This window comes from Rhinolophus hipposideros (assembly GCF_964194185.1).
Source record: "Rhinolophus hipposideros genome assembly, chromosome: 1".
Taxonomy (NCBI): Eukaryota; Metazoa; Chordata; class Mammalia; order Chiroptera; family Rhinolophidae; genus Rhinolophus; species Rhinolophus hipposideros.
This window is the reverse complement of record NC_138047.1, coordinates 64,295,214-64,311,901: the sequence shown is the minus strand read 5'-3', so window position 1 is coordinate 64,311,901 and position 16,688 is coordinate 64,295,214. Positions and strand designations below refer to the sequence as shown.

General features: G+C 39.4%; 1 protein-coding gene and 1 pseudogene across 2 annotated transcripts in view; one reads left to right on the top strand and one right to left on the bottom strand.

Annotated features, from left to right (window-relative positions):
* Positions 1-633: 633 nt before the first annotated feature.
* The window catches only part of SPARCL1 (SPARC like 1), a 49,719-nt gene continuing 33,664 nt past the window's right edge, over positions 634-16,688 (top strand). The window contains exon 1 of the mRNA XM_081046163.1: positions 634-1,185. The gene's annotated coding sequence lies outside the window, so the exon portion shown is untranslated. The remainder of the gene's footprint in view (positions 1,186-16,688) is intronic.
* LOC308499369 (large ribosomal subunit protein P1-like) lies at positions 10,325-10,676 on the bottom strand (annotated as a pseudogene). Its single transcript has one exon. The product of its transcript is annotated as a large ribosomal subunit protein P1-like (transcript).

The window sequence follows — 16,688 nt, the reverse complement described above, 5'->3', positions numbered from 1 at the left end:
TGGATAAGGATGCTGAAGCTTGGAAAGATGACATAACTTGTCCGAGGTCGTACAGTTAGGAAGTGGTAAAGCCAGGACACAAACACATGCCGAGTGGCCTCAAAGCGTGCGGACTGTGCCACTGTACTACCCTTCCCTCAAATGGGAACATAGCAATACTCACCTCATATAGACTTGTGAGGATCAACTGAAACAATGCACAAAAAACTGTTAGCTCAGTGTCTGAAGCATAACAAATGTGCAACAAACGTAGAAGTAGCGGTAGAAGAGACACATATAAATGACCAGAATTCCAACTCAAAAATAAATGCACACCTCCAGTCTATTTCACAGGAAAACTCCTTCTTATAGACCAATCATTATAGAGGGTCTTACAGTCGGGAGTTGTGTGAAGGGAAGAATAGTCAATGAACTGCCACATTTGTGCACTGGCGTGCAAATGATCTATGCTATAAAGCAGTGGTGCTTCATGTACATGTAAATTTCTGAAGATCATTTAAAGAAAGGTGAAAGTACCTGAAATACCCAGCTATTATTAAAATTCGGACTGTATTCGTGAGAACAATTTCCAATTAAGCAATGTGAAAATGCAACTGCTACAGTTCTTCTCCCCTCCCTTAACGCCCATCCCCCAGTTTCCTTTAGGAAGAAACAACAGCATGGAGTTTCTTTTCAAAGTCTTAAAATAAAAATCACCAAAAAAAGGGATCCTGCTTATAAAACCTTTTAGAGTAGTTTGGAGGGAAAAAAAAAGTTGTATAAAGAGCCAAGTGCTTATATCCTAGCCAAGTTATGAGCCTCTGAGAACAGGAGCTTGAAGGGAGGACTGTTAACTCTTCCCCTGTTGGTTTGCACTGCTGGTAAAGCTCATCGCGCCCTCCGTCAGAGGCCAGCCTGCCAGAGAACGGCAGGAATCTGCAACAAAAATGATGACAGTCTGAAATACGCCCCAGTGCCAACCTCCAAATTCTCCTGTCACCCCAGACTCTGAGGAGTTGACAGAGCAGCAGAATTTCAACTCCAATAGACTCAAATGTGTTTCTGGGGCCAAGAAGCAGAGCTGACAAGAGAAGAAATTTAAAGAGTATTGGGTATTTGTCAAACTTTTATTTCCTGGCTGTGTGCAAAGAGGGGATTCAACTTCAATTTTCGGCAAAAGCTCTGGGTCTAGCCATCTACCAGAAGGTAAATTTTAATAAGTTTATATATTGTCTAACTGCATGTGTTTAACTGATTTGCATGATCTGATAAAGATATCTAAGATGAAGATTTTTGCCTAATACAAAGCCATTCATTTACAAAAAAAAAGAAAAAATCTCTTGTGTGATTTACAGAAAAGCTATTTAATCGGGAATTTTAACACTTTTATACATGTTTCCTTTTCTTCTGCAAGACTAAATATTAAGTACTAAAAAATGATGGGTTTAGTGCAGAGCAAGGGTACAGATGTAAAACTGTTGTTGGCCAGAATTGCATTCAGATCTTGGTGAAGTCTGAATTCTGAAATGTGTTTTGCAGAAATAGTTTACTAAATATATTAAATAAATCATAAGGAAAGTAATTTCAAAACAACTATGAAATCAAAGTAGTTTGTGTGTTCTCCATGTTTAAAGTAGCTGAAATTATTCAATAACCACCATTGTCCAGTCTGTACTTAATAGGAATGTAGAAATGGAACATTTTGCTTTTTCAAAAGGTAGAAAAATCCCTATAATATTACATTATTCTTTGATTATTTTATAGTTATTGTGACTAGTATTCCTTTCCTGATTCCCTTTTACAGTTTTATGACTGTCTCTAATCACTTTCTATCATTTTTTAAGATGTGCACAAACATACATAAAATTTCTCAATTCCTAATGATTTCTTATTAAGGAAGGGGAAAAAAGAGGGAGGAGGATCAGAAAGCTAAAGCGATTATAACTCTCACATTGTAAGGTACTATCACTTCTGGCTCCATCTTCTAAAAGGAAAAAATAATGCAAGTCATGCTCATTCATTCCTCCAAGTATTAGAGGTCACCCTCCAGGAGAAAACCATGCTTTCAACTGCAGATCAATACTGTTGATACTATAAGCAAGAGGTACTGCAGAAAGAGTATCTTTCTTGTACGGTCTTTAATCGGCAAAGAGGTTAAATATGTCACCTTGGCATTATATCTGAGCGCTTGTCTGGCCAGAGCCCAAGTACACTGAATAGAAATGTTCACTCGGTCCAACTCAGCAGAAATCTTTTTTTTTTTTTAATTCTTCCCTTTCTCATGGATACCAGCTTTTTGGGGTTCACAGCTTATTTAGCTAAACCTTGATAGTTATGACTATCATTAACTATGACTTTAGGAAAAAAAGGACATCCCTCTTAGGAAAGATTTAAGTACATATTTCTGTTCATTCAACAAGATCTAGCAAAGCAGAGATGTCTGTTTCATCTCCTTCTCATCCAATCAATTAATGCTGCTTTTCACATTTTGGAAAAGAATATGCACATGTGATTAATAAATCTTGCCATTTTTCTTTCAGGAAATTTTTGTACAGCCATTTAGCAATTAGAGCACTGGATTTCCTTTAAACGTCCTTTGGGGTTTAATCCCCAATAGTCTCTCATGTGCAGTTCCACTTACCAACTAAGTAAAAATAATAATAATGATAAAAATGAAATGAATAGTGATGTAGCTGGACAATTCCAAAACATTATTCATGTTATTTCCTCTTGACTGCTTGTTTTTATTCAGTCAATTTTTTAACAGTATATAAACACTGCTATTTTAATGAAATTTAGCACAATGTCCAGAACATGTTAGAAATCTTTTCCACAAAGAAGAACACAAACAACTGTTGTTAAAAGACTTCAGGTGTCCTTTCCCCTCACATAGCATTCTGGAACAACCTTCAGTGAAGGAGAAGGAGGCCCCATAAATCCAGGACAATTTCTCTTGTAGGCAGCCCAAGAGATGCCCAACTAGGCGAGGATCTGGTTCATACAGGGCCCGGAGGGCATCTTTCCCCAAAAGCTGAGCCTGCAATAGTGGTACCACCTGGGGCTAGCCTGGTTTTTGTCCTGGGCATCAAAAGGTGGACAGAATTCTGGGAGGAGAGGGACTGTAGCAAGATGGTGTAATAGAGTGAATAACAGAGTGAATGGGCTCTGGAGGCATATAGATGTAGTTTATATCTAGGCTGTATCAGGCTCTGTGACTTTGGTAAATGACTCTTTGGGCCTCCGTTCCCTCATTTGTGGAAACGTGGAATCGTACAATTGGTGGCAACCTCACAGATTTGTTGTGATGACTAAGTGAAGAAAACAGCTATGCCTGGTGCACATGAAGCTATCAATTGATCATAGCTAATAGGAAAGCACTAGCATACCGACATGTCCTGACTGGAACTCCACAGAAAGGGAATTTTCTCCAGGTTTTCCCTCAGGGTTTCTTCTTATTACCTGCACACGTTGCCGTATAATAAAATGTCGACGTCAGCTCTCTGCCTCCGAGTCAGCACAGCACAGTGGACAGAGCATGTGTTTCCGAGTCCAACACACTTGGACTTGAATCCTGACTCTGCCTCTTACAGGCTGTGTGAGCTTGGGCAGTGATTTCACACCTCCAGAACGCAGTGTGCCCATTTATTAAGCAACTCGTGATCCTATTCCCCACACATAGGGTTGTTGTAGAAATTAAATGACTTTTTAAAATAACTATAGCACCTGGCAGTGCCCTAGCCACACATTGATAGTGTTCGGTGATGCACTTGAAATTATTTTTCTGGTAGTAAAATTGGGGATTAAGAAAATATTCTTTGAATTCATTGTCTTTTTTTTTTTTTATCCAAAGAAATAGAAAAAATAAATCAATCACTACTGTATTCTCCTGGGGGCCTCAACATGAAGTATTTATTACTGTGATTCTTTGCTGCTTCGTCAATTAGCTGCTTCTTAATGGCCAAGTCAAATGAAACCAAAGAGAGTTTTCTATTTCAGATTGCCATTAAGGAGAGTGAGAAGAAATGCTGCTTTGCAGTCAATTCTGTTTTATTGGCCTGCTTGGACAGAGGAGAAGGCCCCCAGCATTTCTCCTTTCTTATCTTTTCAAGAATAGGGGTTTTGACTTACTCCAGGGGGTATTTTTGCTCTTTAACTGAAATTCAAACAAAAGGGTTTGGTTTTTGGTTTTTGGTTTTTGTTTTTGTAAACCTCTCCCCAATGTTCCTAGCATTGAAATGTCAGCTGCTTTTTCTGGCTACATGTAGCAGGAGCAGCCTGTCGTCATAGCAATGAAAGGGTATAGAGAGACTCGAGTTTCATGACCCACTCTGTGAAATAACTCTTAGTCTGCTTTAAAATCCTTCTTTAGAAATGAAGTCCCTAGTCCTGGCTTGTTTCCTTCCTATTATACAACCAGCTTATGCACGCCAATTGCAGTAGCTAAATGTTTCCTTTAAAGATTCAATGAATAGATGTTAAGAAAATGAACAAGAAAGCTACTAAAATAGTGACCAGTTTACTGGGAGCGCAGGGGAAAAACAACTGGGATGGCAAAGGAAGAGAACTAGAAATGACTTCACTTCATAGCACGTACTTCACACCCTGCAATAAATCCATTCTCCCACTGCCTCCTCCCGTTGTCACCATATGCTATAGGATAGTGGTTATCTAGGGGGATTCTGGGGCAGGCTGCCAGGACACGAATCCTGGTACTCAGACTTTCTAGTGCTTTTTTTTTTTATCTTATTCACTCTTTGCCTCCATCAACTCACATGTACAATAGGGACAATAATAGTTATAAAATTGTCATGGGAATCGAATGAGATACTGTATGTAAGGTTCTTATTACAGTTTCTGTCCAGGGGTAAAGGTTGACTGTTAAGCTTGACAAACCTCAGTTTTCCTTAATTATTAAATGGGGATAACAGTTAATTCATAAGATTATTGTAGGATTAGCTGAAATAATGGATATAAGTGCTCAATAAGAGGTAGTTCTTTTAATTTTTTTCATCACTTGGTCTAAACCTGATAAAATGACTTTTTTCAATTTGGAATTTTCCAGTAAGTAAACTGTAATGTATACAGGCCTCACAAGTATCATTGTATAAATATGAGCCACTGAATTCCTAAAGAGGGAAAAAAAGAGAAATAATAAGGGTTTTTACATTTATGACGAGTAGAGAAGACTCTGCTCATCTTAACTAACACTAGGGGGCAAAAAATATTAACACATCTTATCTTTCATGAAAATGTTTTTTATTAAAGTTTCCATTTTAGTTTCTCCAGTGTTTTTCAGGTCATAAAATTATGTAAATATGTAATATTTTAATCTTATGTCTCACACAACTAATATATTCAGTGTGCTATCCCAGGTGAAAGGCCAGCAACACTCAGGAGCAAAAATAGAGAGGGCTGTGCTCTTGAGGAGCTCACTATATAATTAGGGAGACAGTCATTAATCACACCATCACATTAAGAAAAAGTGCCTATGCTCAAACATAAGGTGACCTCATTACAAAGTCATCTTCACTTTTCTAATGAAAAAATCCTCAGCCAAAGTCTTTGGCCAACCTAAACATACAAGTGGACAAAATATTGTAAAGTAGACAGGATACGCACTCTATGGTGATATAAACATATTTCAAATCTCATTTCACTTTAAATGTTTTACCCTGATAAAAATGACTTTTTTCAATTCTCATATTTTATGAAACAATTTTGTTAAAACTTCCTACAGGCACCTTTAACATCAGTGTTTGTGTTCACTGGATCCGCTCTGTAATTATCTAACGCAGAGTACGTCATCAATCCTCTCTCCGCATATTGTTTATAACACACTTCTTAAAAATCTGCTGGTGCTGCACATTGGATCCCCATGCATGAATTCTCATTCTATGGCAATGATCGCTACATATTAATTACTTACTATATTGCTTTCACCAGTGCTCTTTAAAGGGTTTATTGGAAACCACGTGAGTCTGTAAAGCATGGCTTTCTAAAATTGTGCAATCCCAACATTTGCAATAATGAAGTCATACCTCAAGAATAAATACTAACTCTGCTTTAAATATCTTTATCTCCTTTTTTATTGTCAAAGTGACCTTCTTAAGAACAAAAATAAGCATTGCATAAGATTATTTTAGGCTGTTTTCCTGAAATGGTACTTGTTGTTCAAAATGAAGTAATTGAGGCAATGGCCTTTAATGTGAGAGACCTCAGAAGTACTAGAACATAAGGCAAATTCCTCTTCTACAGCATGATTTTAGGGAATGAAAAAAATCACATTACATTTAGCATATATTGTATATAAGTATATGCTGAAATAAGGGTTAAGAAGGCAAAGCACCTTTGTTCTAAGAAAGTATGTGAGGAGCCTGATCTCTGCTCAAGATCAGTGATGGTTTTCCTTGATCTGAAGGCTAGATAGAAGTTAATTGTGTGTGTGTGTGTGTGTGTGTGATGGGTGGTGGTAGTTGGGGTGAGTAGCTGTTGGAAAGAGGACTCTGAGAGTGTGAACACCTTTCGCAAAGACCCTGCAGCAAGAGGGATCAAGGCCTATTTGAGGACGAGAGAGAAGGCCAGCTCCTCTGAGCAAGGGGCAGAGCAGTGGGAGATGCACATCCTAAGCAATTCCCCATAATGCTCTATTCCCTGAGCACTAAAGGTATTTATCTTCTGCTTGATTCATATTTAATATGTGTCTATAACGTCTCTGTTGAATTCTATGTAGAGTCAAAGTTCTGATAGGCATGAACCATGATTATGCCTAGCTCAGACCCACATTGTTGTAGGTTCAGTTATTATAGAAAGGATGACAGGCAATTCAAGGTCAGAGCTCCAGTACTTTTGATACTGAGTATATTATTTACACTCGTAGGGCTGGGACACCTTGATGTCAGATGGTGGTGACTCAGCAAAGAACACAAAATAGGAGAGCATCTTTTTCAGTTTTTCAGATGACTTCAATTCCAAGATACAGAGCTCTCCCAAGAGACTCATTAATACTTTAAAAGCCCTAAAGCATCAATGTTAACTCTGAATCAGGTAACAACATGTATATATGTTAGCCAGAATATGCCTAAAGGGCTTGTTCTCTGATAACAATGCCTTTGGCTATTATGTAAAGACAAGGTGAAGGAGAATGTCCTGTTTGGGTCTGATTATGAAGTACCCATAATAATCATTTTGTTTACTACATTTCCCTGAGAGGAAATTTTTCCATAGTTATAATAATTACTAAAAATAGCAGCCTGCAGGCTTCCTCTGATATAAACGAATTCAACAGAAGATACCTGTCCTTATTTGGAAGTGTGGATGTACATACTCCAGGAAGTGATATGTCAATAGTAAGAAGAAAAATGAAATAACATAGAAAATAGTCAGTGCAAACCTCTCCTTCTTCTAGGGTATGTGGTATGTTTTTCTCATTTCTTTTGAAACAAAATAGGATGAACAGATCAGCTAGTCATCAGATGCCTTGAAAACCAAAAATACTGAAGCAAGTTTCCTTGGCTTAGAAGAGAAGGAGGAGGACTTGTAAGTTTTGCTGAGGCTGCCAACGAAGGAGTCAACAAATGGGGAGAAACTCAAGGCAGCATGAGGAAAATTCAATGAGAAAAATTTGAAGAAATAACTACCAGCACTAAAATTTCCAAGGAATCATTAACATAGACAATACAAGAGAGGTTAAAGAATAGATTCCTCCCTTTAGAGGTATGGGTGGCCATGTTTACACTTGAGTTCAGTGGTCAGACAGCTTGTTAAATGCTTAAGAGAAAAGGAAAGAGAAGAGAGATAAAAAGAGAGAAGTATAGTGAGACAAGAAGGGCCCAGTAGAGACAGATGGTTAGGTTAAGTAGATTTAAATAGTTAGGCAACAGGGATAACTTCAAAAATAATATTTACCATTTTAAATGTAAATTTAATGTTCTAAATTAATTAGTTTAATTTAATGTTCTTAAAAAGCTGTAGGGACTGAAAAGAAATCAAATACAAAAATCTACTCTGACCTAATCTTACTCTAATTTAAACTTCTAAAAAATATTATAGAAACTGAAATGGAACCAACTACAAATAAGACTCAAAATGAACCAGAGAAACCAAAGTATATTCTGGCTGTTTGTACAAGTTCACTTCTAAATCTAGATGGATGATATTCTAGGGTGCGCCAAACTTTAGGTGCCCTCCCCTTCTCTAGGAGATAGAAATTTTAGGACACCAAAAGACACAGACCAAGAATCAAAGGGTTTGACTCAGGAATGTCCTATGTACCCTACCAAACACAATGTCCAAGCAATATTTGCTATTACACACGCAGTTTTCCACCCTCCATCTGAAGAGCCATGCACTCTGTCTCAGAGGCCAGAGCTGACATTGCTCCATCAGAGATCAGAGGTGGCTGACACATGCATAGCCCTTTCTGTCCATGCCTTTCAGGCCAATATCTGCAGGCTTAACTGTGTTACCTTTCTAGCTAGAGGGGGGAAAAACAGTTAGGCCCTTTTCCTTGTTTTTCCAGGGCCAAAACTTGTAGACCTGCAGAGAAATCTAATTACAATCTCTTTTCATGGTGAAATTCAATTACAGCCTCTCCCATGGTGAAAGCCAATCCTTTTCATGCAATAAAGGAAGTTAAACAAAGGGGTTTCAAGCAGGGGATGTGCCTGTGTTCTGCCTTCTCTCTTAGGCAACTATGCAGAAAGGTTGCAGTGACCTTGGCTTGCTTGGGAACAATGGTTATAATCTATTACTACCCCCATTCCCATAAGAAGGATATTTTCATATCTGATTCCAACAGTTTCTGGGGATTTCCTCAAGGATCCATTTGTTAAGGAAAACAAATTTTGAGCCACCCTCTACACACTCATTTTTTTTTCCTTTTTTATTTTTTTTTTCAGGACTTTATTGGGAAACAGTGTGTACTTCCAGGATTTTTTCCAAGTCAAGTTGTTATCCTTTCAGTCTTAGTTGTGGAGGGCACAGCTCAGCTCCAGTTGCAGTTGCTAGTTGCAGGGGTCGCAGCCCACCATCCCTTGTGGGAGTCAAGGAGTCGAACCAGCAACCTTGTGGTTGAGAGCCCACTGGCCCATGTGGGAATGGAACCGGCAGCCTTTGGCATTAGGAGCCCTGAGCTCCAACCTCCTGAGCCACGGGGCCAGCCCCACACACTCATTTTTGATTCAGCACGATGACTTCTCTTACTGAACTTGGAATGTAGTATTAGACAAGGAATAAAAGTAGTGAGTTATTTAAGCCTCCTATAATCTCTTTTTGACATCTTTAGTATGCTGTGCCACCCTTTCACAGAATACTATCTGTTTACAGATAATACTATATATAGTATTATATATAATAATACAGATAATATCTGTTTACACAGAATACTAACAGCCAATCTGTTTGCTTGAGGATAATGAGAAACTGCAATGTTGCTTGAAGAAATGTCACGCCAAATTTCCAAAACCTGACTGACATAAATGTTCTCAAAACAGTCATTTATAGAAATACATATTCTACAATTACTTGGCATAAGTCTAGAATTGCTGAAATAATAAAATTATTAGCCATGTTTTTTAAGACTTTTATTAAAATATAGCGAACATACAATATTATATTAGTTTAAGGTGTACACCATAGTTATTCAACATTTATTTACCTAAAGAAGAAATCACCATGACAAGTCCAGCAACCACCTATCACCGTACCATGCTATCACAATATTATTGACTATATTTCCTATGGTGTACATTACAGCCCTATGACATTTATTCTATACCTAGAAGTTTGAACTTCACATTCCCCTTAACCTTCACCCACATTTTTAAATTTTTCAATTACAGTTGACATTCAGTATTATTTTGTATTAATTTCAGGTATGCAGCATACTGGTTAGACATTTGTATAATTTAAGAAGTGATTTCCCTGACTAGTCTAGTACTCACCTGGCACTCTACATAGTTATTACCATATTATTGACTATGTTCCCTATGTTTTACTTTACATCCTCATGACTATTTTATAACTACCAATTTGTGTTTCTTAATCCCTTCATCTTTTTCACCCTGCCTCCCAACCCCCTCCCATCTATCACCCTGATAAATCTAGTACCCATCTGACACCATACATAGTTATTACAATATTATTGACTATATTCCTTATGCCATACCCTACAACCCCATGACTACTGTGTAACAACCAATTTATACTTCTTAATCCCTTCCCCTTTTTCACCCATCCCGCAGCCCTCCTCCCATCTGGCAATCATCAAAAAGTTCTCTGTATCCACGACTTTGTTTCTATTTTGTTTATTTGCTTTTAGCAGAGTCAGCTTTTTATTGAACGAAGTTTAGTGAAAAAGACCAAAGCCCATGTCATCATCAGACTTCTCAGATTCTTCTTTCTTGCTTCCACTTTCTTCTCCTCAGCGGGGGCAGCAGTGGTGGAGGGGGCAGGACCTCCTGCTGGTGCAGCACCAGCTGCTGGGGCAGGTCCGCTGCCCGTACATTGCAGATGAGGCTCCCAAAGTTGACATTGGCCAGAGTCTTTACAAACAAACCTGGCCAGAAAAGTTCAACATTTACACCGGCTGCTTTAATAAGGGCATTGGTCTTATCCTCCATCACTGTCACTTCATCGTCATGCAGGATGAGGGCCAAGTAGATGCAGGCGAGCTCTGAGATGGAGGCCATGGTGAGGGCGAGTGCTGGGGGAGCATAACCAGGCGCGGTGCTAGTCACCAGATGAAGTGAGGGCCTCACCCCAAAACATCCTTAGCTTCCTTGAAAGGACAGATCATCTTACTGGCAGCTGAGGAAAAGGGGCTGTTTGTTTGTTTTTTATTATTTAGATTACACATGTAAGTGAAATCACATTTCATCTGTCTTTCTCTGTCTGACATACTCCACTCAGCAAAATACCCTCCAGGTCCACCCATTCTGCCACAGATGGCAAGAACCCATTCCCTTCCAAGGCCGAGCAATATTCCATTGTATATAGGGTATATACCACCTCCTCTTTATCCATTCTTCCATCGACGAATGGATATCCAGGCTGCCTTCATGCCTTGGCCATTGTAAACAATACTGCAATGAACAAACGGATGGACATGTCCCCTCGAAATAGCATTTTGGGTTTCTTTGGATAAATACCAAGAAGCGGGATTACTGGGTCCTTCTTTGTCTCTTGTTATAGCCTTTGTTTTAAAGTCTATTTTGTCTGGTATAAGTATTGCTACTCCAAATTTTTTTGTTTTGTTTTGTTTTGTTTTGCTTCGATTTTCATGAAATAACTTTTTCCATCCCTTTCCTTTCAGTCTGTGTGTGTCTTTTGATCTGAAGTGAGTCTCTCGAAGGCAGCATATGTAAGGATCTTGTTTTCTTATCCATTCATCCAAGCTATGTCTTTTGGTTGGAATATTTAATCCATTTACATTGAAAGTAGTTGTTGATAGACACGTAGTTATTGCCATGTTATTTTTTCATATTTTTATTTTTTTTCTTCATCTTCTTAAACAAGTCCTCTACGATTCCTTGTAATACTGGTTTGGTGGTAATGAACTCCTTTAGCTTTCTCTTGTCTGGGAAGCTTTTTATCTGTCCTTTTATTCTAAATGATAGCTTTGCTGGGTAGACTAATCTCAGTTATGGAACCTTGCTTTTCACCACTTTGAATATTTCCTTCCAATCCCTTCTGGCCTGCAAAGATTCTGTTGAGAAATCAGCTAAGTCTCATGGGAACTCCTTGTAGGTAAATAACTGCTTTTCTCTTGTTGCTTTTAAGATTCCCTCTTTGTCTTTAACTTTGACATTTTAATTATGATGTTTTTGGGTGTGGGCCTTTTTGGGTTTATCTTGTTTGGGACTCTGTGCTTCCTGGGCTTGTATATCTATTTCCTTCGCCAGGTTAGGGAAGTTTTCAGTCATTCTTTCTTCGAATATGTTTTCAATTCCTTGCTCTCTCTTATCTCCTTCTTGTACCCCAATAATGAGAACATTGGTACACTTGATGTTGCCCAGAGGCCCCTTAACCTATCCTCATTTTTTGGATTCTTTTTTTCCTTTTGCTGATTGGGTGTTTTCTTTCTTTTTAAATTAGTTTCATGTGTACAAAATCATGTACTAGTTAGACATTTACACCCCTCACAAAGTGATAACCCCCCTCCCCCAATCTACTACATCTCTGACATCAGATATAGTGGTTACAGTTCCATTGACTCTATTCCTTATCCCGTACTCCACATCCTGTGACTATATATTAAATTATAGTTAACATTCAGGATTATTCAGCTTCAGCTTTAGGTGTACACTGCAGTGGTCAGGCATCTACACCATCCATGAAGTGGTCGCCCTAATAAGACAGTGCCCATCAGATACCTTACCAAATCTTCACAACATTATTGATTATATTCCCAAAATGTCTTTGGGACATTGCAATGTCCCATGGCAATCTTGTGGTTACCAATTTGTGCTTTCTAATCTCCTCACCTGCCTCATCATCAGTCCCCTCCCATCTACCAACATTCAGTTTTTTCTCTATATCTCTGAGACTGTTTCTGATTGGTTAGCTAATTTATTCTATTCTTTAGATTCCACATATAAGTGATATCATATGGTATTTGACTTTCTCCATCTGACTTATTTCACTTAGCATAATGTTCTCTTGGTCCATCCATACCTTTGCAAGTCGTAAGATTTCATTCTTCTTTATGGCCGAGTAATACTCCATTGTATAAATGTACCACAGTCTCTAATCCAGTCATCTACCAATGGTCATTTAGGTTGTTTCCATGTCTTGGCTATTGTGAATAGTGCTGCAATAAATATAGGGGTGCATATATATTTTTTAAATTGGCTTTTTGGATTTTTCTGGATAGATACCTAAGAGTGGAATTGTTGGGTCATAAGGTAGTTCCATTTCCAGTTTTCTGAGATACCTCCATACTAATTTCCGTAGTGGCTGCACCACTGATTGGGTGTTTTCTGCTACTTTACCTTCTAAATCACTGACTCAATTGTCTGCTTCATCTAATTAACTATTGATTCCCTCTAATGTATTCTTCATTTCAGTTATTGTATTTTTTATTTCTGACTGATTCTTTTCTGTGTGTTTTCTATCTCTATTTTTATGTTTCCTATCTCTTTGTTGAAATTCTCCCTGAGATCACTGAGCATCCTTATAACCGGTGTTTTGAACTCTGCATCTGAAAGATGGCTGTCTCCATTTTGTTTAGCTCTTTTTCTGGAGCTCTGTTCTGTTCTTTTATTTGGGACATCTTTCTTTGTCTCCCCATGTTGACTGACTCCCTGTGTTTGTTTCTAAACGCTAGGTAGGAGCAGTCTCCCTGGTCACCATAGCCAGGTACTCCAGGTGTGTCCCTTTTGTGGATTATGTGTGCCCTCCTGTTGTAGTTGAGATTTGGTTGCTTTTTACACATCAGTGACAGGGATTGACCCTCAGGCTGATTGGTTGTGAGGACTGGCCATGACTACAGTGGAGGAGCTGTTGTGCAGGGGCTGACAGTACAGAGCAAGATTCACTTTAGCAGGTCTCTGGTGCCTGCCCAGTCTGCCCTTTGGGTGTGTCATCCTTATAGGCAGCTGGGTGATGCTCTGGCTTGGTCTAAGGCTGGCCACTGGGTGTGCCAGTCCCGGGGCCTTCTCGGAGGGATCCCACTGTAGGCCAAGTCCAGTGCAGCCTGTGCGTGGCCTGGGGCCAGCTAGCATGAGCCACAAAGCAATCCACAGATAGCCACCACTCAAAATGAGCTTGGAGATACCTCGAGAGGCCAAGCTGCAAACCAAGGCCAGCTGCAATTAGCTCCAGGCTTTCAGCTGCTCAGCCAGAGGTACAGGACACACTGACGCCAGATACTGCTTATTTGGGTTTTGTGAATCTTGGAAAGATTTTAGGAAAGCCCATAGCATGAGCCAAGACAGGCCTTTTGTATGGAAAAGCTACTGGAAGTGACTTGTGGAAGTTGGGTGGGGCAGGATCTCAGGGAATCACCAGAGCAGGGCAACAAATGGTATTAGACAGGTTGATGGAGATTCAGATATGGCAGCCCACCTGTGTCTGCATACAGGGAGGGGCAGGGTTCAACAAAGAAACAATGGCTTTCTCTCCATTTGGGAGAAAGCTGCCCCTCCAGCCATCACTCTGCAGCGAGACAACTCAGTTCCTCCCCATATGTCCCTGGCACCTTTCCAGCTGCTGCCCCAGTGCTGGAGCTCAGAGGGAGTGAGTCTATCAGCAAGTAAGTCTATGCGTGGATCCTTTAAGAGGAGCACCTGGGACTCCAGCCAACCTCATCTCACTCAGCCACAGTCTCTACTGGTTTTCACAGGCAGAATTTATGGGGACTTCTCTCCCTGGAACTGGAACCCTGGTCTGAGAACCCTGGTGTGGTGCTGAGGCCCCTCGCTCCTTCCAGGAGCACAGCTGCAGCCAAGATATCCCTCTTGATTTTTAATGGTCACATGTGGGTGTGGGAACAACCTGTCTTACATCTCTACCCTCCTACCAATCTCCAGGTGGCTTCGTCTCTATGCCCTTAGTTGTAGAGCTTCAGTTCAGCTAGCTTCAGGTGATTCTCAATAATGGCTGTTCTGTAATTTAGTTGTAATTATGATGTGGTCATGACAATAGGCAAGCACAGCATTTACCTACTCTGCCATCTTGACCAGAAATCCCACTAACCACATTTTAATCATATCTCTATCACTACTAACAGTCACTGTAGTCCACTGAATATGTATGAAGCCCAGATTTGCAACTTATCCCAAAAAATGGGCAAAATTTTTAGAAGGATCATCCACTAGTAGGTTTTAAATTAAGTATGAGTGGAGTAAGGAGTGGTAAATTCTTTAATTTTGGGGGGTTTTAGTAGTGTGTGGACAGAGTCCCAGAGAGCAGTTTCCAGGCTCTCAGCCTTGCGTGGAAAGGTGCTGGCTTGGATAGTAGGTGGCCATCAACTGACTATTTGGCCATCAGCTGTAAGCAATTAGCCGTTAGCCACTGATATAACTGCCATGGCTGCGCTGAGGGGTTGGTTGATTGGCGGAGAAGCAGATGGCAGATTGCACATTGTGTGGATCCTGCTTCCTGTGTCTCCAACCCAGTCACCAGCAAGAATATAGTGGTATGACTCCACTATCTATGAATCTCTTGGTGTTCCTTCTTGGCCTCACCATATCCTGCATTCTTGTGTGGGGAGCAGGAGCTGAGACCCTGCATGACAAGTAGGTTGAAATTTACCCTAGGTTTAGTAAAAGTGCTATACCCATAGAGTTAATAAAAGTAAATACAATAAACAAGGATAAAAATGCACCATTCAGTGTGACCCTGAAATAGTTCTGAATGCAATACGTTTTTATGATACTTGTTTCTTGAGTTCCATATAATGGATAATATCCATATAACATGATAGGGACTCAGTGGGAAGGTGGCCTGAGATCTATGAAAGTCAGAATTTGTCTTGATTATGAGTCAATGAAAACATGTAACTTGTTTTAAGACACTGTGTGTCACTCTTCATGCTGTCTTAGCACATTGGAATCATTTTTAACTTTCAAACCAATAGTTCAGCGGTTTCCCAAATTTTTGTTGGGATCAAACAACTTTGAGCTAACTCTAAAGCAACACAGCATTCTGCTGGAATTCAGAAGAATCCAAACACAAATGCTGAACCCCAGATGTCTTCTTTCTCTCTTTTGTTCTTCCCTGATTTAGCACATAGCTATAGGATGTGAGGACCTCATAGAGAGGTGCAGGTTACGCTCATTCTAGGAAAACTTTCAGTAACTTCCTAAAGTATAAGTTAGAGGAAGATACTAGAAGTTTTTATTTCAATCTGGGAAACCTTTGGTTTAAACTTTGGTATTCCCAGTGATCTCACATTTAGTAGCTTCTTAGATAGGCTTTGGGTATGGGGGCCGAGTACCAGCGTCAGCTCACCGTTAAAAACAACTAGTTGATTCTCTCCTTTTGATCTGAAAACAATTTGAAGTGACTGATTTCAAAAGCAAATGTTTTCTTATAATTTGAAAAATATTCCAGGTAGGTGTGTAGGAGATTACTATAGCTTGAGACCTGGATATGATTGACTTCTTTTCTTTCCCAAAAAAGTGACACAAAAAAATCCAGCCCATGCTTACTCTACATTTGGTTCTTTGTTGTTTTATTTTTCTCAAATCTTATGTGTTTGGATGTTGGCCACAGGAAGGCCTGGCGTTGTGGTCACGGCTGGAGTTGTCTGACTCACCTCATGCTTACTGGCATCTTGATAACAGGGCTGATATCTTTTGAATTCCATAGCTAGTTATTAAATGTGTGTACATTTTACTACCGTGAAAACAAAAATAGTCATTGTCAAAAAAATTAACAACAGATTTCCTTGTACAGTATTATTTATACCCAAAATACAACTTTGTTTCAATTTGTCTAATTAGACTACTTTTGATTAGGCAAATTTCTACATGTTCTGGGACTGACAACCCCAAAACAGTGTTTTTAGAACGATTTTTAAAATGAGTCAGACTGAGTTAATGAATTAGGTTTCCTTTGGAGTGGGAAAGGACTGTAACAGAAGGAAAAAGAACAGAGAGACTAATTTATTTCCCACGGTTCCAGATTAATCCTGGTGCCATAATATTCTAGAGATTGCATGAAAAAAAGAAATGGGAGAGTACTATAAAGTGAAACATGCCATGTTC